At 44.0% G+C, this 25,198-nt stretch overlaps 1 long non-coding RNA gene across 1 annotated transcript; it reads left to right on the top strand.

The window, feature by feature from the left end:
• Positions 1 to 6,029: 6,029 nt before the first annotated feature.
• On the top strand, positions 6,030 to 8,906 carry LOC123390833. The gene is made up of 2 exons (XR_006605441.1): positions 6,030 to 6,388; positions 7,667 to 8,906. It is a non-coding gene; the product is annotated as an uncharacterized LOC123390833 (long non-coding RNA).
• The last annotated feature ends 16,292 nt before the right edge of the window (positions 8,907 to 25,198 follow it).

Here is a 25,198-nt window from a genome sequence, read left to right as displayed (position 1 = left end):
CCTTCGGATTCTCTTTTACACCTCCTGCTCACACGCGTGAGACACTCTCCTTCAGAGCTCTAACACCCTCTGGCATAAGCTGCTCTCCCTTTTCTGACAGAAAGAGAGAGAACTGGTCCACACTGACAGGCAACATGGCACAACCTGCTTGGGTTCAAATCGCAGCTAAGGCACACACTGACTCCAGAACAAAAGGCAAAGTAACCAACCTCTCTGTGACTCAGTTCCTTCATCTGTACAATGGGGATAATAACAGTCCCTGTTTCACGGAGTTACCACGAGGACTGAATGAGTAACTTCAGAGGAAGCAGGCTGGGTCCAGAGCCCTGAGCCAATGTGAGCTCCCATTTTTGTCAGCTTATGGTTCCTGATTGAAACATGACAGCTTTGCTCTCATTGTATTTATTTTTAAGACTCTCGTCTACTCGGGGGATATGATTTGGTTTACCACTTTTAGTAGCAATAGAAGATGTATTTATAAAAGGGATGTACTTATATTAACGACAAAACAGACAGACGGCACTGTGAGAAAATCACAGAAAGTGCTACGGGAATGATGGCATCTCAGGAAGCCTGATCCGGTCCAATCCGTTCATTGTGCCACTGAAGACTAGAAGCCCAGAGAAAAGTGACTTGCCTGAGGTCACACAGCAGACTAGCTGCGGATTGGTCCTAGAATCCAGAACCCTAGCTCCCAGCCATGTGTTTCGCTCAACACATGACATTCAGGTCACTAAGTTGATAGTATCTTGTGAAAGAACAAATCAGAAGGCACCTTGGAAATCCTACAACTGGGGCTGCTATTTATGGAAAACCTCTGCTGCGAGGAGCCACTTTGCATGAATGAATGAATGAATGAATGAATGGAAATAATATCATTTTCAGAGTTTTCAAAGAATTCAGGCAGGATGCAAAAACAATTCAGAACCCAGGATACTGTTTTCACTGGATCATGTGTACGATATGGCTTTGGGTTCCTAATTTTTTTTCTCATAAAAGTATATTTGGTCTAAGTTAGGAAATACTGTAATGATTTTTTTCCCTATAAAAGCGAAAAGGGCAGGCAAGGGAGTGCTTGTCTCGTTGGAGAACAAAGGCTGAATTTACATGGTCTAGTGTAACCGCAACATAACAAGATTACATCACAAGAGGAAAGTCAGTCCAGTGGCAGTTGGAGTGCAAAAAACAAACTGCCTCCCAGCCCCAGTCTGGGTGGTTCCTGGCTCTGAAACTGAACAGTAAACTCCCACCCCTCCTTATCCTTTCTCTTTAGTAGGCAGGACTGGCCCGGCAGGGGAGGGGGGGTGTCTTTTAATTTCCAGCTTGGTTTGGCATTGATGACTTGCCAGTGCTCTGGAAACCAGGGACGAGGCTTCATTCCCTCAGCAGGAGGGCCCAGCTGCCTACCCCGGCACTCCTTGCAATGAACAACACACTGAACTGCTCTGCCTCTGAAGAGGTCCTTCCTTCACTTTAGGAAGATCACACTCAACATCCTCTGAATAGAATCTGGAGCAAAGACGAGGAGTTTGAGGTAAAACCAGAAAAAGGGCTCTCCCTAGGAGTACATTACCCAGTGAATATGAGTGTCCCCCAGGCATACTGCCTACCCATTGCTCCGCCAGGATCATAAACTCAGAACGTCTGAAGGGGCCAGGCAGGTCACAGAAGTGAGAGAATGTCCCCATTGTCTGGAGACAGTGAGACCTGAAAGGCTGTGCCTCTCTAAAAGGGTGCAGCAAGTCAACTCTCATTCCTTGTTGCTCTCTGGTGCGGGCTCAGGCCTGGCAGATATTTTCAACATTAAAGAGAGGCCAAGAATCTAGATTTGTATGAAATGTTTTCTGATTTTTTTTTAATAATTTTTTTATTTTTTATAAACATATATTTTTATCCCCAGGGGTACAGGTCTGTGAATCACCAGGTTTACACACTTCACAGCACTCACCAAAGCACATACCCTCCCCAATGTCCATAACCCCACCGCCCTTATTTTCTGATTTTTAAGTGTAGGTGGCTAATTTGCTTTTTTCCGAAAATTCGTCGTAGGCTCAACACAAGCATCTGAGGAAGAGGTCCAGCCGGCAGGCACCTCTGCTCTGTGTCTGCTCCCCAGGCAGCCTCATACCTCCCTGACCTTCAAGCACAAAACGTGAGCAATGACTGCATAGGCCACACTCCAGCCTGGCTCTAGACAGAGTGCTCTAGATCTGCATTTCTCTGCTCAGGCCCTCCTCCTGGGTTTTTGTTGGTTTGTTTGTTTGGGGCCAACATGCAAGGCCATGGATGAAAGAGAAGAAAGCAATGAAAACAAGAAAAGAACGTAGCCAGTAGCTTCCAATATGGAAGTGGTCAGGAGGGTCTCTTGTGCTTCCTTATAGTCCTAACCCTGAAACACAGTGCCTGGTACAGAGCAGGCACTTAATAAATGTTCGTGAATGGATGACAAAATGTAGGAATGAACTGGAAGACAAATGGAGTCATTGTGTAGTCCTTAAGGAATAATGACTAGCATCTGAAGCAGAAATTACCAACCCATGTAATGTAATCAGGGATGGAAAGAATGGGATTTATGAAGTCAGAGGTCAAACTAGGGAATAAAGAAAGAGAGAGAATTTTAAATCCCATAGCCTGAGTCAAAACTGAGATACATCATTTAGCAACAGAAAGTCTGGATTTGAGTCACTGCTCTGTTAATTAGTAGCCATGCAATTTGGGGCAAGTTATGGAATCCCACTGGGTCTTGGTTCCACATCTAGACATGGGAGCCAAGATTATCCAGCTCCTAGAGGTGACTTGGGGATCAAATGAAATGATGGATTTTAAAGTGTTTTGTAAACTGAAAAACACCCCAGAAGTGGTACAGGGGGGTCAGAAGAGTCAAGTCACATACAGGATGATGAGTCAGAAGGACAATGCAAAGCCAACATGTTTCTTGGGCTGTCTGCATCATTTAACGTGTCAAGACGGCTGTTGGCTTAGCTCTTGGCTTGAGTCATCCTGATTAACAGGTGCCTGGCCAGCCAAGAGTTTGACTCCAAGCTGATTGGATGACTGAGCGGGGAGGAGCTCCTGAACTTGGCTAAGAACTGGAAAAAGCTAAGGCACCAGCCAAAAGAGAAAGCAACCTTCCCTGTCCAGCCCAAGGACAACTGGGCCATCTATGAAACTCATCCTACAGTCTGTCTCCCAGGGTACATGTGTAACAATTTTTCCAGGGTCTTAGTGTTGATGAAGAAGGCACTCCAACAAACAAGCTCATTCAGGGTGTGAATTATTTACGTTCATAACATGCAAGTTTACATAGATCCATTACCCAAAATTACATCTGGCAACCTCTTCTAAACAATTACGGTTAACTGTGGTTTCGCAAAGTGAGCAAGATCATAGAATAGAGCAGCCATCCTCAAGCCTGCTGAGAATCTCTCCTTGATCCCAATGACTGGAAGCTGGATAAATGGTTAAAAACATAGGCTCTGGAGAGAGATCCGGTTCAGATCCTAGTTCTGTCACATTGGGCCACTTACTTATCTCTGACTCTCGGTTTTCCCAGGAGTAAAATGGGAACAATGACAGTAGCTACTTCTGAGAAAATTTGTCAGGATTAAGGGAGGCACCCTTTGCCAGTGCTGAGCACAGTGGTTGTCTCAGAGAAAGAGTAGTCCAACAATGGTAGGCAGCACACTTACGTGGAGAGCCACTTTGCAATTCCTTCTTAGATCTGGTTCCTTTCTCACCGGGATCTGAGAGATTTGAGATTGTTGAAGGTAGAAGAACCATTTAGTTAAGACTTGAGGACGGAGGGGTTTTTTCCTTGGAGCAGAGAATATCCTGGAAATACATAAGAAGCTCTTTGGGGAGGCAAAAAGGATCCCCAATTACTAAAGCTCTGTGCCACCCAAGAGCTCTTCAACCAGAATAGCTCCACTTTGATCTAATTTTTTATATTGGAGCTCCTTGTAGGATTTTGGTGAACGAAAAGTTTTTACTAATAGAAGTAACGCAACCTCTTCATGATACAAAGGGAAAAGCTGAGACCCAGAGAAAAGTGACTTGCCTAAGGATACTTTGGAACTGTGCAACAGACACAGGACTGGCTTTTATAGCTCCAGATATTTGTTAAGCATAAATAATTATTAGCCTGAATTATTAGTTATTAGACAATAATATCCCCAATGCAACTCTTCTGTCCTTAATCAAATCAAAGTCACAGTCCAATATGTTCCTTTTCCCTTGAGACATGGGCTAAAAAGACGTTATCTCACATCCAGAGAGAAGGTAATATATGCCTTGTGCCTATGATCATCACCCTCCACTGCTTTGCTTTGGCTTTTATTCTCAAATTAGTGAAAACCAAGCCAAATTAAAAGAGACAGCAAAGAAATAAGGAGAAGTGAGAAAAGGGAAAGCATGGAATCCCAGATTAGAGAAGTTGTAGACATGTACAGCATCTAGCCCTCAGGAACACCATTACATCATCATCATTCACATCGGCAGAGCCACTGCCTGAGCCAGACCCTATGCCAAACATGTTGCGCATGTTTTCTCATGTGAAACTCTCAAGAACCCTATGAGGTATTATTATTCCCATTATAGAGATAAGGAAAGAAGTACAGAGAGAATGAGGTAAATAGCACAAGACCACAAGACGAGGGCAGAGCCAAAATTACAATTCACAACTCCAAATCTCTCACTCTTAATTATGACATAAAGTGGATTTACCCAAAAGTTACATGAAACTTACACAAATTTAGCAAGAAATGTTCAAAGAAGCAAGGAAACAAAACAACCAGAGGGAGAGATAATCTAATAGTATATGTGGTTTCACCCATCTTTCTAACCACTGACCATGGATCCCAAGGTGAGTGTCAGATAGAAGATGTGCTCCAACGGCCGGTCCACTGCTACCTTTTGTAGCATCAGCACCACTGCATACAGAGTGACTTTAGGCACACTTTCTCATTTCGTCTCAAAGTAAGCCATCTATGACATCTGAGGCACCAAGAAGCAGCATCAGTCCCAGTTCAATACTGAGGGGAAGATGGCTGTGTTCTGACTCCCTCAGATTCCAGCAAGGCCAAGTCCTTCCAAGAGATGGGGAAATTCTACCACACCCAGTTTTTCTCCTTGTGTGTTCGCTTTGGAACCCATTTCCCTTAAAAGTTGTGCCTCCTGTGACTGATGATCCTGTGATTGCCTAGTTGAAGGCAGAGGCTTCTGGTTCTCGCTATGCCACCAACCTGGAAGGAGATGCCTCCACACCATTTGCCAAGGTTTGGACTAAGCTGATGATGGAGGATCCAAATAATGAAGAAAGGCAGACCTGATATAAAGGACTGGTCTCTGAAGACTGCAGAAATTGGTGAAACCAAGTTGAGCTGTACAAGGGGACTGTCCAGACCCTCAGGAGACTCCAGGTCTCACAGGGTGAATAGCCACCGACCCCACGCCCAAGGAACCCCATACTGTTTAGCAGCTGGCCCAGGCCTCTTCTTGGTTCTGTGGGGAAATGAAAGGACAGAGCTTCTTGGCCTGGAGGCACCATTGCAGCTGGGCTGAGGCTCAAACTTTGGCCTGAGGAAACAAAGACAGGCTGCAGAGCCCTGCTCCATCCACATCAGCCCCTCCCCCACTCCACAACTGGCCACTCTTGGTAATTCATAATCTCGATAACAGAGGATGTGGGAGAGCCAAGAGAAGGAAGGAGATCCTTTCCAGACAACTGGGATCTGAGCTGTTGGATTCAGAAGTTTATTTTATGGAAAATAAAAAGGGAAAGGGAAAAAAATTTGACCAAGGGTGATTACGAAGGGTCTGTGCCGCCTGGCGAAAGATGAGGACTTCCTCTTTCAGATAGTGGTTTTGTCTCCACCATAACGAACAACCGGCACGTTGGCTTTGTTTTCTTTAAATGAATTGACCCATTTTATTCAAACAAATAGATCAATTGTTTGAGTGCCAGGCAACATAGCCTTCAGATTCCCCTGCAACTGAGCAAAGTTTCTCACATAACAGCTTTGCATCCCTGCCCAGGCTGATGAGACATGGAACTTCATCGTCTAGCACAGCGAACCAAGGGGATTGCTGGAGGAGAGAGACAAACGTAACAGCCTACGTGTAATGAAGGTCCAAGCTCCCTTGGAACTCTGGGGGAAACAAGGCCATTTGGAGCTGGCTACAAGCTCTCTAAGGGAGTTTCACTTGCAGATATGGAGAAGACCTAGAAGACAGTTCTAGACCATTCTGCTGCTGACACGGTACTTTGTAACACAACACCCCTGACTTCTGTGGTCTGCCCACAAGGGTCCCCCGCCCCTAACCAGATGAACTCTGCACACCAGCCTTCTTAAGGAACCAAGCCCCTCTCCGTCTCCAAAGGTTAAGTCAGGTATGCATTTGCTACTGGTACACTTCTTCTTTAGTTTTAGGAAGTAGTGTGTGTACGTGGGTGTGCGTATGTGGGTACACACATATATATGTGATTAATATTAATAATAATGTTATAGCTAGCTTGTACTTGTGAACCGTCTTACAACCCACCTTCTCTCCTGTTGCCTTGATTTTATTCTCAAACTAGTTCATGGGTTAGTCTTTTCTTCTCTTACCAGGCTAGGAATAACTCTTGTTTTCTCTAAATCTAGAGAATTTCAGTGAATCATAAAGAAGAGGTCTTGAAGTTTTCTTTTGCTATCCAATGCTTAGCTGCCTGTCCCAGAGCCCAGTATGGGACCAGTTCACAGTTGGCACTCAGTAAATACTTGGCAACTTAATCAGGAGGTTGGTTAAAGGCTGAAGGGGGCTTACCCTGATCAAAGGCAGCTTCAGGTCTTTGGCTCTGTTTCCTTGACTAAACCAGAGCTACAGGGACTTTCATTATCATCCAACACACACACACACACACACACACACACAATCGAAAGCCTCACAAGGACAGGTTAGAATATCCCCACTTTCCCAGGGCAGACCCTGAGTCAAGGACTCAGGGGCAATGGTTCATTTGGGAAGTGATCCCAGGAAGCACCCACAGGGGATTGGGAAAGTAAGATGGAAGGGAAAGCAGCCAAAACAAGATGTGTTAACAAGCGACTGAGTCATATTCCCAATGGGGACCTCTGGGAAAAGATGGAGAACATGCCTCCGAGTTGCCCCCACCAAGGAGTACTTTCCACCAACCCCCATCTGTGAATTGAAGACTACTCCTGCAGTATCAATCCCCACACTGTTCGAGGGCTGAGCATGCTGGGGCTGCCCAAGACAGCCCTGAGGCAGAGTCCCAGGTACCTGCAGGAGGAGGCTCTGGAGCAAAAGAAGGAGGAGCCCAGGCAGGTAGGAGCAGGGCGCCGACAGTGGCTGGTACAGTTGCCCCCGCCCTAGTGCCCGTCACACAACTGGTACTCAAAAACAAAGTTGCACAAATGAATGCATTTACTCTATTGGTTTTATGAAACCTTTCTGTTATTCCCCCAAAGAGAACACATTCTTCCAAGGAAATCTTATGGGCAAAGTTCAGAACGTAAAAGAGATTAAAGAGGAGTTGCTCGGTTTAAGGACCAAATCCTCATCGTGTCCCACCCCCCACCACACACAGACAGCTGTGAGGACCACTGAGGTTGCCTCCTGGCACAAGGGAAAAAGCCTGACTTAATTCATCTTCCTTGTTTTACAGATGGGACAATTGACATGCCATGTCTCTGGTGACACCATGAGTCAGTGCTGGAAGCTAAAGGCAGCCCAAGAGAGTTGGTCAGTGAGGGTAGGCACTACCCTGAATACAGACTTGTCTCAGCAGGAGCCTTCCCTGGAAGCACCTGGAAGTCCTTGCTGAGGGCTGGGATGCTCCTTCAAGACTGGGGGTGGGAGGAGAGAGAATGATCTGCCACAAAGTCATGACACTTCAACTGTCTCCACAAGTACGGTGATGAAGCCCGTCATCACTCACATCCCCTCACTCCAGACCAAATGCCCGCAGCCGCGGTGGGATGTCAACACGTGGCATTGTGCCATTGTCAAATCTGCTTTCCGCCTCCACCAGAAGCACTGCTTGGGCAGTGCTTGGACTGCCTCTTGGACCGGCAAACTCTACACTCCCGTGCAAAATTTGGTCCCCTGTTTCCTGGGAAGGCGTACCAAGTAAACACATCTTGAGGGGGTCGCCAGGAGCAAAAATCCTGAAGAACTGAACAACACAAGTTTTGTATTAGAAAGCCAAGTTCGAGACCACTAAACTGGAATCAACTCACAGTTTGGACAGAGAAAAAGAAATCAAGATGTGGAAGGGAAGATTTCAGCTTTGGTCTCCAGGAGCTTTTGGATTTCCTGTGCCAAAGTTTGGATCCATGCATGGCACCCACCCTTCTGAGAAGGTCTCGAGTTGCAATCACTGAGAACTCCCAGCTCCCACCTGCCTTGCAGTCTTGACAGCAAACCGAACACTGGGTGGGCGGCCAAGGCCACATACCAGATTTACAGGTGCAAGTGGGAAAACCCTCTTCTTTAGTCTCTCTGGAGCCCCCAGGCCTTGCTTCTGATAATGAGAAAAGAAATAAGAAGGAACAATTCAATGTAAACCCCAAATCAGTCTAATCTCCGAAAAGGAAAATTCAGTGAATCATTCTGACCAGGCTAAGTTGCCCAAACTCTTTATTTTCACAGAGGAAATCTGAGACCCAAAGAAGAGAAAATGACATGCCTAAGATCTCAGAGCTCTTTAGCAGAACTTCTGCAACTTCTGCAACCTCACTCCTGGTCCAGAGCCCTTTTTCCTAACCTAATATGAAAGACAATCTACATTTTTCCTTTAATCCTGCTTTTTCTTTTCTTTGCTATTGATGGATTGATATATAGCTCTGTACCTGGTCCATAAACTCTCATCAAATATTTGTTGAATAAAGGGTTATATGAACATATGAATAAATCTCCCTTCTAATGGAGAGCTTGAGATTTTATTTAAATGCCCTTTTTTAGACCTTCAGAGAGCTTCCAAATGATGCAAACATCAGCATATTGGGCAAAGCGCATTCCTGATAGAGGTTGAGGTTGCTGGATGGAGGACGGTTCAGAGTTCCAAATTAGGAGTGACGGAGAATAGACAGCATTTGGCAGCCACAGTGAACACCACTGCTGCTGCCCCCCTGGGAGTTTTCTTTTTCTTTTTCTTTTTTTTTTTTTCCTAGTGACGTCTTACTGTTATTGGTGGTGGTGGTGTTTTTATTTAAATTCAATTAGCCAATATATAGTACATCATTAGTTTTTGGTGTAGTGTTCAATGATACATCGGTTGCATATAACTCCCAGTCCTCATCAGATCACGCACCCCCCCTTAATGCTCATCACCCAGTTACCTCCTCCCTTCAACCCCTCCCCTCCAGCAACCCTCAATTTGCTTCCTGCAGTCCAGAGTCTCCTGCGGTTTGTCTCCCTCTCTGATCCCTCCCCGTGGCCTGAGGCAGGGAAAGGTCCATCAAGAGCTTGCCTCAGGGCAAGGCTGAAATTATGTCCAGTTCTAAAAGTCTGTAATTCAGTACATCAATTGACTAAAAATTAGGATATCTCTGCTACTGACTATGATCGAGTCGACACCCTAAAACCACTTAGTCTGATGAGGGGATTTAGAAAAAAAAAAAAAAAAAGTAGTTATTTTGATCCAGAACAGCCACTGGGATCCCACCTGAGAGAAGTCTCCCAGCAGCGGTTTGTCCCCACTGCAGGCTGGGCTTGCCTCTCCTTACCATCCGCACCAAAGCATTACAAAGCAAGTGGCAGGCTTTACCTTTGTTTATTTAAGTTTTGTTATTTACTATCCATTCTTTCCTTTCAATAAGCAGGCTCACTGTAAACACATTTTTTTTCTTCCAAGGACATGGACACTGAGCACGAGCAAAATAAAAATCATGGCCGACATTTTTATGAAGATTTTTCCTTTTCACTTCTCTGGCTTCATTGTCTGATATTTTCACCTCATCTCCAGTCCCCCAGGACTACCTTCCTTTGAGTACTTGGGGCTGAGCCCTTTTGTAGTACCTCATTTTATTCTTACAACATCCCACAATGTGGCAAGTATCATCCCCATTTTACAGATTGGGAACTAAGGCTCGGGGAGGTGGTAACCTTCCCAAGGTCACGTAAGTGACAAAGCTGGGTTTCAAATACAAGTTTACCTTATTCCAGAAATCAAGAGTAAAACTACATTTTGTTATACTTTTGCTACGTACCAGACTCTGTGCTGAGTGCCTTATGTGTCCATTATCTCAGAGCTTCATAACAAATGGATAAAGTAGGTTTTATTCTGTTATTGGGCATAAAGGTGTTAAATGACATGCTGAGAATCACACAGCTGGTAAAAGCAAATTCAAGAATTTTGACTACCTAAGTCTGTGCTCTTAACCAGAAAAGGGCCTGGTTCTCCCCATTCCACCAGTTAAGAGAGACTGACATGTATACAGAGTCACACTCTACACACTGCTCTGTAATGATAGTGGGTTTTCAATCCCTGCCTTTCAACTTGAAAAGCTGTGGCCCAGTCCGGCTCCCAGAAGCCAGCAGCTGGCCCCGCCCCACCTGATGGGTCTCCTGCTCAACAATAGCCCTCCCCCTGGGCACCCCCCCTTGCCCTCCATCGCTCCTGGACTCCTCACACTGGTCTTGTCTTCAGGCTGTCATCTCCTACTTACTCTTTAAACCAGGAACTGCATATAAACCCACTGACTGACCCAGACCTTCAGTTTCAAACAAACCTTCATCCTACGATGTGGTTCCTTCTGACTACTCCAAGGAGGCACCTCACCCCCTCCAACCTTCTCTTCATTCTCGAAACCTCAACACCATCCCTGGCCTTGCAAGCTCTTGCCACCTTTTCTAGATTGGCTCTGGCTCAATAAACACAGTCAGCCACAGACATTCCATCAGATAACCTCTGAATTCCCTGTAGCTGAAGAATAATATCCAATGTTAACACATCCACTTAACTAAGGAGATGAGGGTTTCTTGGTACATTCACACAAACTACTCTACCCTGAGGTAGGTCTCTGTCCATCTCTCTGAAGCGATCTCGCCATGTGGCTTTGGGCATGCCACTTCAGCTCTCTGTCATAAGTTTCTTTCTCTGGCAAACAACAGCTGGAAGTAGATGGTCCCAGGCCCCTGTCAATGCTGTAATTCTATTATCCTATGATTTTAAAAATGACAAGTCTAGTAGATATTACTCCCATCAGTGTTTTTGCCCAATCATTAACCAAACGAATGAGACCATTTGTACAATCCAACTGCAAAGTTCACTTTGGGGGAGATGGGAGGAATCTGGGCCATTGGACATTCCAGGACATCACTGGGGCTAAACGAAGTTGATGGTCATGTGCATGCAACGGTGAAATGAAATCAGCCAGATCCTCACCTAGGTGGGGTGCACTTTGGACTGAGGGCACACTTTTGGTGAGTAGAAAACTGTTATCTGACTAAAGCCAAGATAAAATCTACTTTTTGCAAATGTTTGATTTTTTTTAAGTTTGGCTCAATCACTTGTTTTTCCTCTGTTCCTTATGTAATCTTGTGGGATGCGACGTCAGAAAGTCATAAATCATTCATGGTACTCTGGGGAAAAAAATCACTTGTGCAAAGCAGATGCAACTTGAAATGAGAGAAGTTTTTGCATGAAACCCAAAGAAAAACGTAACTCATACAGTCCATAACCCACACTTCTCTCTAGTTCCCACAATCACTCTGTGGCTTGGTCGCTTGTTTCTGGCCTCTTGTTTCTCTTCATTTTAAATAGAGACAAACTTAAAGATATAGCCTGTCACAACTGTACTGCATTTTTCCAGGAGTTTTGGAAAAGACGCTGTAGTTGTGGCATTTGTGCAGACAATTGAAGCTGGCAGATTTTTATTCCTGCTTAAAGAAGTCAAGCAAGCCCCTTATTGAAAAATCTCTTTTTCAGTATGCTAGTCACTGCTGTCCATAAGTCCTGCAGGTTAATTAAATTCCCTTTGTAAAATATAACACTCTTCCCAAAACCTACATACAAAAAAAACCTAAGTAGTCCCCAGCAGAGGTAACTCACACAGCTAACTCTCAAACCTTAATGCCTTAAATTGGGTTAGCTTTATATTTTCTAATCTGGAGCTAGATGTGATGAGGTTCTTAATAAACAAGCAAGTTTGGGTATTTATTAAAAATTCTTTCATACCATTAACTCATTCAGCTTCACAGAAGAAGCAAGGACAGGTATGCATTCAATCATTAATTCATTCCAATAACAAATTTTATCAACTGCCAAGAACTGTATGCTAAAGTGCTAAAGCTACAGACAAGATAACACTGCTTACCCTTAAGCCACTCGCAGCCCATGGGGTGACAGACATGTCAAAATTGTTATAGGGAGACAAACCTAAATGAATATGTCCCCTAAAAGTGAAATGCATTGCCCTAAGTCAAACAGCTGGAAAGTTCCAGAGCATAAATTTCCTCCTAGGTCCTCTAAGACCAAGTTCAGATCACTCTCAAAGAAATCCTAGAGCTTCTTTAAATGGATAAGCTTTGATGGGACAAGGTGAGGAAAAGAATGTTCCAGATTGAGGTCCTGCCTCTTAGAAGAATAATATGAATTAATTACCTTTGGAATGAGCAAGACTGAGAAAGAATTCTCAGCAGAACAGAGGAGGGAAGCACTCCTATTGGTCAAGGTCACAATTTCTCCTGGTCAACCCTGAGATGATGTCCAACCAAGCAAGGTGCCTGACATTGAGTAAGTCCTCAAAATATATCTATTTACTCTCTGTTCAGTTGAGTTCAAACTACTCATATGACCACTTGTGGCTATGTTACTAAGTGACAGGTGGTTGCTAGCCTCCCAAGCTCTTGAAATCTTGATAATATTGCCTTGAACTCCCAGTTCCACTGCACAGGAAAGCCTTAAACCTTCCTCAAGACCTTTGCTTTTTTCCTGGTATTGAGAATCTTACTGTTTGGTTTGCTGTTGTCATTCTATCACTATGTCCCAAGGCACAGTCTTTTCCCCATTTTTCAAAGAGAAAGCTTTTTGTGCCGACCATTTGCTAAGCTTTTCAAGAATTTACTGAACTTCAGGCAGTTCTGGAGAGTACTTACATCATGGACAGCCCAGCACAGCTGATTCATCATCTTGCTGATTCTACCACTCCCTCCCTCTCCATCTCTCATATTTCCCTCGTCCTTTCCCTCTTTGCTTAGACACAGCCACATATACCCAGGGTGTCAGCTTTTACTGTTAATGGGCCTAATAAGGGTTTTCCCCCCACCAAGGTGAATCTCTCCTGAGAAAGAATTGTCAGACCAATTGCTAAGAGAACAAAAATGTTCTACCTCTCTTTTCACCCAAAACTAAAAAGATGTAGACCATTGCCCACTATTTTCGATAGTTCCTATGGCCACGTGATGAAAAGTGGCAGAGTTCCTATCACAATGTAGTTCCTCCGTGCTCCCCTGGCTCAGCCTGAGGACTGCTTCTACCTCAGTCCAAAGCCCAGCATACCCACCTGCCTTTGATTCTCTGGCACCCCATGCTTTTCATGTTCTGAGTATGGCATAACATTTTCTGAGTCTGCAGCAATAAACAACAGAAAAAATATTATTAAACACCTAGTGTATACAAAAAACTGTGCCGCAGACTGGGGAAAATACTCAAAGAGTCTCAAAGAGCTGAGCTCTGGCACAAACTTACCATGTAATTTTAGGAAACTGACAACTAAATTTCAATTTCCTCATCCATAAAATGGTGATATTATAACACCTACTTTGCAGAGTCACTGCAAAGAGTAAATAATGCAACACACCGACACACACATACACATGTACACACAAGGCAAAACATGTAATGTGCTAGGTTTGGCACACAGTTAACAATAATAATAAATGGAGGGCTAATACACAAATCAATACTGAGTGTTTAAATGAAACAAGGAAGCATACATAATATAAGGCAGACTTTAATAAGTTTTATGAGGAAGATACCACGTGCCAGGGTGGTATGTGGGAGGGAAAGTCTCATTTTAGTTGACAGGATTGAGAAAGACTACTCAGAGTGGATAGAAGTCAAGCTGGGAGTGAATAACGAGCAGGATTTGGACAAAAGGTCTTGGGGAATTTCCAGAAGCAGTTGATAATCAGTGTTGAAGAGTTACCTATTTCTAGGGTGTTTTAGTCTTGAAGGATGACAATGTTGGCTTCTACCAGTTTAGGCGAGAAGACTTGTGGCTAAACTCAGACATGATTTGGTTAATAGAACTCTTCAAATCTTTATGGCTAAAACTCTACCTGACCCTTAGGCAGTCTATGGATGATACAGAACTATGAGAATGAAAGATTATGGAAACCCATATTCATTAGATGTCTCAACTATTGTGATATAATATCCTTGCCCAAAAGTCATCTAATTGCCAGTTTGCCCCTCTGAAGACAGTAAGTTCACTGCCAATACAATTTTGACCCCAGTTAACATATTGAAAAGAACCAGAGGTGGGGAAATCCTGCAGGCATATAGGAGTTCATGCTAAAGACATAGTTTCCAGAAAGTACCAATTTCAGGAAGAAACTTAATTTTATTACTAGTTTGACCCTAAGCAAACCACTAAATCTTTCTGGGCCTCAGAGAACCTCTCATACTGCTTATAGCTCTAATGTCCTAAAACATCTGATCAAAAAGTAACACAGGTCAAATGTACTGTAGAAAATATCAGCTGAAATCAAACACGCAGAACTGTTTTGTAACTTCTCAACTCTAAAATAAAGGGATTTTTATTACCACTATCAAAACACTCAATTTCACTTCAACAAGCAGCACATCAGGCCACATGGATAGAGATAAATAATCCTACCCTACTCCTCCCTGCACTATCCATGCCTGAGAAACTGTGTATCCAGATATAGACACCCCAGTTTCATTGGGATACCAATATGCTATGGTTTAGCAAGAAGCTGTCATCTAACTGGAAACTCTTCTCAGTGCTATATGGGAAGGACTAAAATCATTTTGAACTGCTGAGGGTAGAACAAGTACCCACAGGTAGAAATACCATGGAAGTGGATTTCAGGGTCATGTAAGGAAGAGCATACCAATGGATAGATGTCCATCAGAAAAGTTAGTGAGTTTCCATTGCTGGAAGTTGCAGAACGATCTGAAGAACTAACGGAATAACTAATGCAGACATTACTGCACGGACTATAAAGTTAGCCCAGAAAATATATACATTCGCTCCCAGTTCTGAGTCCCAGAGTTCCTCAATACACAGTAATATTCATCATGATCCATTTATTTGACAAATATTTAGTGACCGGTCCTTACTTTGGGACCAGTATGGCTGAGTTTAAATCTCAACTCCATCACACTCTCACTCTGTTCCCTCATGTGGGAATAATAAAAGTTCCTGCTCATAGAGTTGCTCTGAAGGTAAAAGGAAATGACTTATGTAAAGCACTTTTGAACAGTGTTCGACATGTACCACACAGGTGATTTGCGTTAGACATCAGCAGCAGTGGTAATATATGTCAGGCACGGAGCTAGACATTAGGTCACCAGGGTTAAGAAACACATGTACCCTACCTTTCTTGAGTTTAAAGTCAGCCAGGAGGTGGGAGAATATAAAAGATATTCAACTAAAAGTCACAAAAAACATATAAATACAGCTTTAAACTACAACATTTGCTATGAAGGGAAAAAGAGGGTGCCCTGACAGCATGTGACAAAGGAAAGACTCAGGAAGAGTTCTTTGAGGAACTGATATTTAAGTTGAGTTGCAATACAGATGTATCCCAGCACCAGTGGTTTATTTTAAGCCAACAGAGAAATGAAGCCAGCCAGCTGCAAGGGTATGAGTCACCTGTCAATCTTAGTCTCATTTTGTGCATCAAGTCTCACCTTAGGCACTGTAAGTGTACACAGTTCTTCTTCACTTGATTACTAGTTTCCACTTGATTGTTCTCTGAAATCTATAAACTCATCAATGTATCCATCCATCCACCTACCATCCATCTATTTATGTATGGGGGATTCAATGATATGAGGTCCCCAACCTCAAGGAACTTGTGTCAGGAAGGCTAGTGTATGTGCACAAGTTCCTATAAGCCAAGATATGTCAACAAGGTGGAAGGAATATTATCAAAGTTGAAGAATCTAGACATTCTACACAGATGACGGGGTGAAGGGAAAATTTTTGGAAAAGATGGCATGTTGAGGCATGCTAGGGAATTCTAAGCAAAGTGAATTCAAAAGAATCAAATCTCACTCAGCATTTGAGTTCTAGAATCATGCACAAAGCAAGAAAAAACAATCATGACTAGATGATGGCCAGCAGGGACCATGCAGGAGAATGGCATACTATGTCTCAAAAAATCCAACACAGCCAGTGCTTTCTCTAGTCCTGAAAAAAATTCTGGTGCTTCAGCTGAGCATCAAATGAATTTATGAGTTTGCTTTGAGGTACCATGATGTGTGAAGAATGGGGATTCTTAAATATTGAACTCACACATAATGTGAGGTCCATGGAAGAGAAGAGAAGGAGCTATCATTGCCATGCTTCCTGTATCCTCCAGGGAGGGCACTCACCACTTACTATGTGGAAAGGGGGCAGAACTGGCAGTAGCTTGACTATTAGCGTACACTCTCTGCCTCTGTCAATTTACCAATTAGCCTATGTCTTGTTATTTTTGCCACAGTTAAATTTGCATGCATGAAATAGAAATATGAGGCATGTCTAATGTAACATAACCTGAAGTCAGCAAAGAGCTAGGCTACAAGAAATAGCCCAGTGAAACAATACTGCCAAAAGTTGGGTCTGTATTAGTTTCGTAGGGCTCCGCAACAAACCACCACAAATCAAGCAGCTTAAAACAGCAGAAATTTATTCTTTCACTGTTCTGGAAGCCAGAAGTCCAAATCAAGGTGTCAATAGGACCTCACTCCCCCTGGAGGCTATAGGGGAGATTTCTTTCTTTGCCTTTTCCAGCTTCTGATGGTTCTCACATTCCTTGACTTGCGGTGAGATAGCTCCAATCTCACCTCTGTCTTTGAGTGGTGATCTTCCCTGTATCTTTGTGTCCCAAACCTCCCTCTTCCTTCTCTTAAAAGGACACCAGTCATTGGATTTGGGGGTCACTCAAAATCCAACATGATCTCATCTTGAGACCCTTAATTAATATATTCAAAGAACTCATTTCCAAGTAAGGTCACTTGCCTAGATACCGGCAGTTAAAATTTGGGTATATCTTTGGGGGGTCACCATTCAACCAACTACAAGGTTCAAGAAAGAATAATAGAAGTGGGTTGATACTCTATTTTGAGAGCCTTTAAATGTTAATTTCAAACATCTTTGAAGGTCTAGTTTTTGCAGAGCTGTGATGTTGACAATCTTTACTTCCACATTATTTAAACACCTTCTACTGTAGGTTCCCCTCCTTGGGCTCACTACCACTATTTGACAACCTGAAGCCCTCCTCATCCTACTTTATTTACTCATCATGTCCATGCAGTACAAGCTTTGACATACTTCCATCACCTGCTTTTCCATGTTCTAATCAAAATTCCCATCTTATATCTCATCCTCTATATAAGTGATGGTTAATCAACTAAAATAATATTTATTAAGGCACTAGCTCATCAACATTGTTAAAACCTATACACATAGCCCTTAAAGTGTGATCTTGTTAATATTAGCTTCCCTCAGATCACCTGGGTGATTCAGTTAGTTAAGGTCTGCCTTCAGCTCAGGTCATGATCCCAGGGTCCTGGGATCAAGTCCTTCATTGGGCTCCCTGCTCAATGGAAAGCCTGCTTCTCCCTCTCCTCCCTACTCACTATCTCTGCCTGTCTTTCACTCTCAAATAAATAAATAAAATCTTTTTTAAAAAATGCTAACTCCCCTCTGTGGAGCCACAACTGTTCCTAGAGATACTACTTGAAGCTGATGGGGAAAGGAAAAATGTCCTGGCTTGTCCCTTCTTCTTGCCCAAAGATCTCCCACCGTTGACCAAACCCAAGTAGAAGCCAGCAATATAGGAGCCTGGGAACAGAAGATTGCAGAGATCTGCTCCTTTGACCCAGAACTGACAAAGTAAGGGAAGGTATGGATCTCAAAACAAGTAGGCCCAGGACCAGTTCATATTATCATCCCCACCTTACAGAATAGGACATGGAGTTCAGAAGGTTATTAATTTCCCAAAGTAACACATCTAGTAAGTTTTAACATGGTCTTTGCATCCAGGTCTATCCAAATACAAAGCCTGAGTTCTTGCTATGCTCATTCTCACCATCTCACCATCACAAACACTTCAGTAACTTTATAAGTGGCCTTGGTCAGAAGATAGTGTGGGGTTCTAAGGGGCTATTCCATGGCTATCACATCAGTAAACCTTTAGGTTTGAGATTTGGATTTTGTGAAGGACACGGATCTCCATTCAAGGAAGAACTCACCATGACCCCTGCTGCAGGTGCTATCATCTGAGCTGCTGAGAGCCACTTTGCTCAAGACCAGACTCTTCCCTGGAAGTGCATATCCAGTGACAGATAAAGGCTCAGTCCTTTTGGCCCACTATAGGACAACAGGAACACGTATCACAGTTCAAACTCCCAGCTTCCCAGGCCTCTCCTTTCCACAGGTGTTGACCCCTAACACCAAACCCTGTATCGACATCGCTTCTAGAGAACCCAACATTCGACAGGCTTTGCTGTTATTAACATCCTCATCTCTGCTCACACCAGTCAATCTGCACATATTAGTCAATGACATAGCAATGTCCATCGTAGTGGAAGCAGTGGAGGTGGTGCCACCTCTCCTCTTAGACCATCCACGGGCCCTCACTGAGATTTTTCTGGCTACTTTAAACTGACAAACAAGTGGAAATACTACCAGATGGTGAGGCATTTGGTCATTTTCTTGATGACCATCCTTTGCTGGTCCCGCCAAAATGAAACACCAGGAAAGTACTCGATCAGAAGGTCTGTGGAAACACAATCACTAACTCTTTAACCTCACTTCCTATTCCTTATGCAGAGGGCAGGAAATGTCTTCTGAACCACTCACCCTCTTGATGGCAGAGAATGAAACACATCCCAACACTCCTCAGCATTTCTGGGATGTTGGGGTCTACCTAGAAGTACCCAAGGTTGGGCTCTGCCCTTCTGCAGAATTTCCTTCTGAAGAGCCTGAGATCTTTGGAGAAGATTCACTGATTTCTGACTGCCAGCCCCCTTGGTAATGATAACGTCCTGGAGTCTGAAGGGGCTTCCAGAAGCCATCAAGTTCACTTCCCTGTCCTTGAAAAAAGACCTCTCTTTCCAACACATCCACATTTTTTTCCTTTAAAATGAAAGAAATTCCTTATTTTGTTGCATATACAATTGAAGGGCAATGAGCTACAGGGGCTCTGCAAGATTGGGGCCAGCCTCCCCTACATACTGTTTTCTTCCCTGCCAACTAATTCTTGCCCTTAACCTTCTTAAGTGTCAGTACAGCACCTATTATTCATGGCTTCATTGACATTTCTTCTCAATCCCTGAAGCTTGTGGTGACTCATCCTCCCTTGTCATCAAGAGGGAATCGTTGGGCTCTACACAGCACAGTGCATGAAGTTCATGTTAGCTCTTCTCTGATGCCTTTCAACAAAGGCACTCTAAAAACTTTTTAATTTCATGACCTAAAGGCAAACATGAAGATTTCCAATTTTATAGCCCATGGACTTAAATTAAACAACCTACTTGGGTCACTCAGTGACCCAGGACTCAACTTGTCCTTGAGGAGCAGAGTCACCAGGTCCATGGAAAGTGAGTTTAGCAAAGACCTAAAAGGTCCACAGTCATCCAGGCCTCCCCTAGGGCGTTGTGTTTGTATTTACCCACCCACCCAAATGCTTTTAGCATGGAAGAGGAAGGATCTTTTGGTGTAAGCCTCTTTTAGGCAGTCAGTGTCCTTGGATTTTCCGTGGGATATTTTTATTTTGCTGAAAAGAACAGTGCACTTATTGGACTAAATGAGCCTGAGGATTCTTGCTCCCAGACAGAACATGTGTCTCCACAGTACTCACCAAGTCCTGTGGGATGGCAGTCTTCTAGGAGGTAGCATCCAACTTCCTGGTCCTCTGGCTCTTTGGTGGAAGAGATTCTCCTTACCTCCATTTTTAGAACATGTACAAGAGAGATGCTCGAATAAGAAAAGGGAGCCTCTGGTACTGGGACTTTGTGAAGAAAGTGACAGTAATCCTTTCTGTAAAAATCACACCCAAGACCTATGTGAAGAAAGGGTTGACTGATAGGGTAAATGTTTGTTGTCTTATGGATGCTCCACCTTAATGGCAAGCCATAGTCATCACCTTTGTCCTCCCTTCCCCTACCCTTCGTTTCCCATCCCTATGTCACCCAAGCCCATAGCCACAGCCTCACCCAACACAAAGTCTGAAAGAAGTCATTAACAGGCCACAGTTGCAATCAAACTAGGAAGAGATGGTATTTGGGGGTTAATTGTTATGGCACAAATGTGTGACTCCTGAACTACACCTAGTACTCAGATGTGTTGGTTTGGTCCATACAGTATCTTTCTTTAAAGTTTAAATGCACATATAAAATTGAAAGATTCCACATAAAAATGTAGTTTTCCAGTTTGTCTGAAACAATAAAAACATCTAAGCACGCCATGCTAGCATTCCTGTATGACCAGCACCAGCCCCTTTACAAGAAGCACTCACTCACCAATTTGCTTCTCCAATACCAGCCCAGGTTCACCTTTCGGTATTCCCATGCTGGGTTCTTCAGGCAGCTAAGTTTGAGTGTTTTAAGTTAAGGCAGGGAAGGGAGAGGAAAGAAAAAGTCAAATGGAGAGACATTTCCCTAACACACTAGTTTGAATGCCTTCTGATACATGTAAAGTATCTGACTAGATTTGATTAATTCTCTTAATTTCTGTTAATACTTTAACAGAAAATCTACAAGTTGCCAGTTAGATGCAGGGTTTGGTCAGTGGCTCACCAATATCAAGGCTCTATGCTCTTTGCTTTTTCCTCATGGTGGCAAGATAGTTGCCACAGCTTCAAGCACCACATCCTCACCCAATGACATACAAAAGAAAGAAAAGAGAGACCACAGTTTCTCCTCACAAGTTTCTCTTGGATCAAAAAGAAAAATCTTTCTAGATGATTCCTGGAGACTTTGCCTTGGATCCCATTGACCAGAGCTAAGCCAAATGACCACACCTAAACCAATCGTTAACAAATGGGACTAGAAATGGGATGTTTGAGTGAGACCAAACATGGCTCATGCCTGGATCTATGGAGGGGTCCACCTTAGCACACTGTTGCCCTTAGCACACTGTTGCTATAGAGGAAGCTGAGGAGAATGGTAGGTATTTGTACTACCTACCACTGGTGAAAGGTGTGGCCACACATGGTATCCCAAATTTCTGCTCTAATAGCCCCACTTCAACTGGGATGCTAGAGAAGAACTACTGTGGCAGAACACTATTAGCCACTGTGATGTCTGTAGATGTTGTAAGGTAAGACTGGAATACAAAGTAGAAAATTATTTGTCCCTTCTTCTGGACTCTATATATGTCCAACATACATTATGACCTCCGCCACCTCTATCTTCCACTGCATTTGCCTGGCCAGTAGGAGGGCAAGTTCCCATATTGATCCAGCCCTAGAAGTTGCTCTCCAGGTTTTCTTTCCCCTAAGGGGTACATAAAAAAGAGAAGCCCTTGGGAACAGGCCTGGGACTCTATCCTACAGCTGGAAAGGCAGTTCATCTGGTCAAAGCTCTTTCCCAAAGGGACTAATGATGTGGCTTCTGGAATGGGAACCTTGGGTCATAAATCAGGGCTTGTTGCTGGTCCTTTGTCACCTCCTTGGATCACTCAGTCCCAGGCAGCCTCAGAGCCACAGGCTTTGAGAAATGGTTGGCAAATAAAGCTTTAGCTCTTGGTCCTACCCATTTATAAACCACACAGTTAAGCTTGAAAGCCTGAGCAACATTGATAGCCCAGAAGACCCTGGGACAATAGGAAGATGCTGTTGAAGCCCCTTCCATCCTGCTGCACCAGATCAAAATGTCATACAGGATCTGGGCCTGCAGGAGTCCTTCACACCTTCCTGCTGTGAGGCACCTAATCTATATCTGATAACAATTAGCAATCAATTAGCAAATTTCAAAAACTAAGAAAGAAGATAATTATTTTAATACTCTCTGTGGACATTGAGCCCTCTAATCTTCTACTAAACATGCTCATGTTCTTTACCTTATGGGGTCCTCCTGGTGACCCTGAGCAGCCACTAAGGCAGGGGTTACAGGAACAAATCTCAGTCATCATAACCACTACTTTGACTTTGTACTGTGCCCCCAGGCCCTGTGCTAAGCACTACATCTCCAGCATCTTATTTAATGCTCTCAACCAGCCTATGAGGTAGAGACTGTTTCAGATCCCATTTACAAGTGAGGAACCCGAATCTCAGAAAGAGGGTGCAGCTTGCCCAGGCTAGCAAGCAACAGGGCCAGGTTTCAAACTCAGATGTTTCTGGTTCAAAAGACTGGGCTTTTAATAATCACTACATTATTCTGTCAGTCTAGGAAGTGATGTTTTAATGGTGGTTGCAGTAACCATTCTTTATCTCAAGAGCAAGGATGGACATTATACCATTGAGGTGATTGTCCTCCACTTCCCGACTTCTCCTGTTCTCTCCTGCCCTCTGACCTCCCCTGGGATTACTTCAAAGCTCAAGTGTTGGATTTGGCACTCTCTGTCTTTGAAAGGCAGTTTCAAGTCTCTTCAGCTTTGTCCATTCAGGACTCCAGGGCTGAACTAACCCAAAGAATCAGAAGTAGAAACTGACAGGACCAAATGCCAGGTCAGTCTCTGGCAACCCTGACGTGTTAGAAAGTTCAGGACCAGCACTAGAGCTCAAAGAAGAGCAGGAGCTTATACCTAAACCATTCAGGGCCAGGAGCCAAGTGAGGGTCAAAAGTCAAGAGGAAAAGCATGTGAGGCAGAGGACAGCATCTGCACTGGGCAGCTGGTGACCAGTCCGAGGGATCTCCTGCCTCAGCTAGGAGCAAAGGTCCAGGCACACATGTGAGCCAGCGGAGAACACTGAGAGCTCAGGAAAACTCCCACCAGAGCAGGGCTTGGAAGTAAGGGGCCAGTGGAACAAGTCATCCCAGGGGCACCTAGGTGCCTCAGTTAGCTGAGTGTCTGACTCTTGGGTTAAGCTCAGGTCATGATCTTCATGATCTCTGTGTCCTAAGATCAAGCCCTGCATGTCGGGCTCCACACTCAACACAGGATCTGCTTGAGAGAGTCTCTCTCCCTTTCCCTCTGCCATTCCCCCGGCTCACACTAACAAGGTGCTCCTTCTCTCTCTCTTTCTCAAATAAATAAATAAATGACACAAAATCTTTTTTAAAAAAGAACAAACCATCCCAGGCAGTCTTGGGATGGGGGAGAATCACTATTTCCTACTAGTGCAATCAGACCAATTAATTCAACTGAAGTGTTATTGGCTGATAATAACTTGATACCCATTCCTCCCAGGTAGCATATATCATAGTGAAGTAACATATCTGCACTCTCTCTAATACTTAGCACAGCCCCCAAATATAATAGGTATCCACAATCCCCATTTTCAGATGAGCAAACTGAGGCTTGGAGAGATTGGGTGACCTGTCCGAGGTCTTTTAGAAGAAGAGGGAGACTTAGAGCCCTGGTCTTCCTGGCTCCCTAGAAAATGTTCTTTCCTCTTAAGCATGCATCTTACCTAAGAACTATAACTGGGGCCTTCATACACTAGAAAACTAAAGAGGTCATTCATGTATTCCGTTGTAACTAAGATCTCGGTACTGCCTCTATGTCAGACAGTGTGCTGGGCGCTAGGAGTGTAACAGTAGATGAGACATGGAGTCTGCACTCAAAAACCTCACTGCCCCCCCACCACCCCTCACCAGACAGTCCCTCAAAGCCCAGCAAAGAGCCAGCTGCCTCTTTCCACCCACTCCCACGGGAAGGCAGGTAGGGCCCAACGTTGCATTTTCCCCATGCCTCTTGCTCTGCTCATTACAGAAACCACACTGTTGACAAAGGCAGAACCATTGGGCCAGCGGATTAGACTGTATCATTATGAATCTAAGCTGCATCCTCTGTGATCAGTGGTCTCTGCAAGCCCAGAGAGGTTTCTGTTTGTTTGGAGCTGGGAGGATTTGCTCGGATTAGCATAGAGATTGCCTGTGCAGTGAGGAAAGGGGCCCAGCAGCAGCCAATGGGCCAGCTAGAACATAGTCAGTTCAACTCCTCCCCATGGACAGCAGCCCTGGAGTGACACAGCGCTTCTCAGCTCCGCAGCAACAGGCGCCTGCCTCTAACAGAACTCGGTGGTGGGAACGACATCTTCTGGTTATCTTATCATTCTCCATCGCTGAAGCTCCTTAGGAATGGTTTCAGCCCCCTCTCCAGCAGTTGAGTCTATAAATAAAGATTCCCCAGGGATGCTGAGTCCCAACTGCCTCTGTGACTCATCCCACAGGCCAATTCCTCTTGCATCTTCTTGACTGGGGGAAGGGGAAGAGAAAGTTGGTGCTTGTCTGTGTGTGTAGATGTGCATGGTCATGTCAGTCTGCGCACCTTGTGCATTTACTTGAGTGCAATCTGTATGAACGCACACATGCAGTTCTTTGTGGGTGAGCATTACTTGTGACTCAGTGTTTAATTTTAAAAGGTAGAGAAGTGCATCCTCATAAAAGTTTTGGCATGGGGATTGTTAGCTAAGACTCCATACTGAATCCCACCTACTAGTATTTTTGAAGGCCCTCCTTTGTGCACAGCCCTATGCTAAGCAAGAATAAGACATAAGCTATATTGTCTTCATGAACTATACAGCTGCTTAAAGCAAATAAAATCCCTGAAGCGGCAGCAGGAGTGGAGAAAGCAGCATTTCATGAGAAGAAAAGCCTCACCTGTCAGAGAAGAATCAAGAAAACACTCATTTACTGAGTCCCTTCTCTGTGCCAGGCATTTACTAAGTGCCATATAATTTATTCCTTCACAACCACAGAGCAAGAGAGTTTCTATCCTAATTTTCACAGATGAGAAAAAGCTCCAGACAAGTTAAATAATCTGCCAGAAATCATGCAAACCTAAAGGTCCAAGATAAAATTACAATCTAGAGTTCTGGGGCAGAGTCTTAGAAGTTATACAACCTA

The sequence above is a fragment of the Mustela putorius genome, unplaced genomic scaffold, assembly GCF_011764305.1.
Source record: "Mustela putorius furo isolate JIRA1106 unplaced genomic scaffold, ASM1176430v1.1 tig00000145_pilon_pilon_pilon, whole genome shotgun sequence".
Classification (NCBI taxonomy): domain Eukaryota; kingdom Metazoa; phylum Chordata; class Mammalia; order Carnivora; family Mustelidae; genus Mustela; species Mustela putorius.
The sequence above is the reverse complement of the archived record's forward strand: the minus strand, read 5'-3'. Positions and strand labels throughout refer to the sequence as shown.